We start from the raw sequence: 2784 nt of genomic DNA, 5'->3' as shown, positions 1-2784 counted from the left end.
CTTTTATTTTGGATGCGATTAATCGCGATTAATCGCTTGACAGCACTAGTTATTAGTAAGATTTGAAGAGAACATTTGTGAATTCATAATAATTGCACTTGGCATTCTTATAAACTCCTCATAATTTGACCATAAGAACTTCCTTAAATTGTTTCTTAACGGGATAGTTCACCCAAAAATAGAAGATATTTTGAAGAATGTGGGTAACAGTTGCTGCTCCCCATTGACTTCCACAGTATTTTCTTTCCATACAAAAAGAGAAAAATCTTTCAAAAATCTTTTTTTTTTGTGTTCAGCAGAAGAAAGAAACTCACAGATTTGGAACAACTTGAGAGTATGTAAATGATGACAGAATTTTAATTGTTTGGTGAACTATGCCTTTCATTTTTTTGTTTGAGGTTTCTTCACCTAGATATAATCATTTTCTCTTGCGCAGTAACTTCCCTGGCCAAAACAGCAAATCCATTCGGACAGAACAGCAAAAGATAGCTACACTCATACAGATGACACACTGCACTGTTTAAACACTGAAAACCGACACCTGTTTCCACTTGATCTGTTTTGGAAACATTTGGAGACGCATCTTCCTGCATGCAGACCAATAATCTACAGTCAGTCAAGGTGAGTTGGGGGCTTTGTCGAGCTCTGCCATCACAGAAGAGCCCCTTTGTCTCCTCCCCATCTCAGGAATGCTGGGCTGATGGGAATCTCTCAGTGTGAGGCCACATTCTAGTCAACTCGTCCCCGGCACACCTGCAGGGCACCTGGGGTCAGCTGCCTTCACCATGCATCACTGGACACAGGAACTGGGATCGACACAAGCTCTACCTCCAAATCCTCCATAGATCCCAGAGTCTATCAAAACTCACAACAGCGCCATGAAAAGCCTTTCAGACTGAGTTTAGAACTTCTTGGTGACTGGACTGCAGATACATCAATTAAAATACCCAAAAATACCAATGGAAGAAATCGAATGCCATTCATGTTTTAATTCTTTGATATGGATTTTAAATTAAAATACATGTAGAAATGCTGACCAGATCAATATCTCACTACATTTCACAAATCCTTTTAAGTGACCACTGTTAGCCTTTGTAGGGTGGGGTGCAGCAGCTAGTTAACCTGTGTCATTACTCATGACCTCGTTAATATTTTTTTCCACAGCTGCACATCTGCTCAATATGATCTAATATGCTTCAGGACAGAGAAACCGCACTGTCAGGTTTTCTCATCACATCCTGGTTTTTGAAGATTTGCTATATTTACACGTAACTTTAAACCGGGGTCGGCAACCTTTTTGATATGAAGTGTCATTTTTAATTTATTTTGGAAATGTCTCTACCATACTATTTTAAAATAACATTCTATCCTTTACAAAGTGCTGTTTTGACAGCAGAAAGCAGACTGAAGTGCGTCACTGCTCCAGCAATACCATGAGTGTGAGCGAGAATGTGCTTTCCAACCAAACCACGAAGTGAAACCAACAGGATCCATCTATATATAAAAGCACACACATACAGTATATATTTTGAAAATATTTATATGTATATATTTATCTTTATATAATTTATATTTTATATAAATATATTTAATATATAAACAACATATTTTTCTGAAGTGCGTCACTGCTCCAGCAATACCATGAGTGTGAGCGAGAATGTGCTTTCCAACCAAACCACGAAGTGAAACCAACAGGATCCATCTGATACATGCATGCATAACCATTCAAAAGCGTGCAGTTTTTTTAATGTAAGATTTTTTTTAATGTTTTTGAAATAAGTACAATACTGTATACACTGTGAAATATTAGGTAACACTAACACTTTAGTTTAGGGACCAGTTCTCATTATTAACTAGCTGATTATTAGCATGCATATTTCCAGCATAATGGCTGTTTATTAGTACTTATAAAGTGAATATTAATGCCCTATTCTGCATGACCATTTTCTAGATTCCTTAATCATACTCCATATCTAAACTTAACAACTGCCTTACTAACTATTAATAAGCTGCAAATTAGTTTACTGAGGCAAAAGTTGTAGTTACTAGTTAAGAGCAAGAATTGGCCCCCAAACTAATGTGTGACAGAATATTATCACATTTTAAAAGAACTATTTAAATATGTTAAAAGGCAATGTATTCCTGTGATCAAATCTGAATTTTTAGCATAATTTGTCTTCAGTGTCACATGATCCTTCAGAAATCATGCTGATTGCTGCTCAAGAAACTACTACTACTACTACTACTATTCATTTGAACGAGAAATCATTTGTAAAATGAATATATTTGCTATTTGCTAAATATATTTGCTGTTACTGTTAAGTTTAATGCATTAATCTAATTTATCCTAGCTGAATAAAAGCATTCATTTCTTTATTTTCTTTATTTATTTCTAAATAAATAAATACATATATGAGGGGTGTAACGGTACACAGATGTCACGGTTCGGTATGTACCTCAGTTTGAGGGTCACAGTTCGATACGATTTCGGTACAACAGGAAAAAAACAACAAATCTACTAGGTTTCTTTTCTTTTACAATTGTATTGTATCTGGTTGGTTGAAAAGTCCATTTTTAATTTTACGCAAAATGCGATATCCGCCCTATCCTTCTCCCTATCTTTCCAAACCGCGACAAACGCCAGTCTCCCTCCCCTGCAGAATGCGATACATCCGCTCAACCAATCACAGCGCACCATTCCACGCATTGTAAAGCTTATTGCATAGCTTGTCAGTGATCTACGGCTCTGTGTATTAAATGCCGCTCCATCTGAACGCACGTGAT

The 2784-nt window shown here is 36.5% G+C and overlaps 1 protein-coding gene across 1 annotated transcript in view; it reads right to left on the bottom strand.

Moving 5' to 3' along the window:
- LOC107664723 (slit homolog 3 protein-like) overlaps positions 1-2784 on the bottom strand; it is a 200675-nt gene that overhangs the window by 141375 nt on the left and 56516 nt on the right. The window lies entirely within an intron of this gene.

Source organism: Sinocyclocheilus anshuiensis, unplaced genomic scaffold, assembly GCF_001515605.1.
Source record: "Sinocyclocheilus anshuiensis isolate Anshui unplaced genomic scaffold, SAMN03320099.WGS_v1.1 scaffold235, whole genome shotgun sequence".
In the NCBI taxonomy this organism is placed as follows: Eukaryota; Metazoa; Chordata; class Actinopteri; order Cypriniformes; family Cyprinidae; genus Sinocyclocheilus; species Sinocyclocheilus anshuiensis.
Note: the sequence above shows the minus strand (reverse complement) of the source record. Positions and strands in the feature narration are given on the sequence as shown.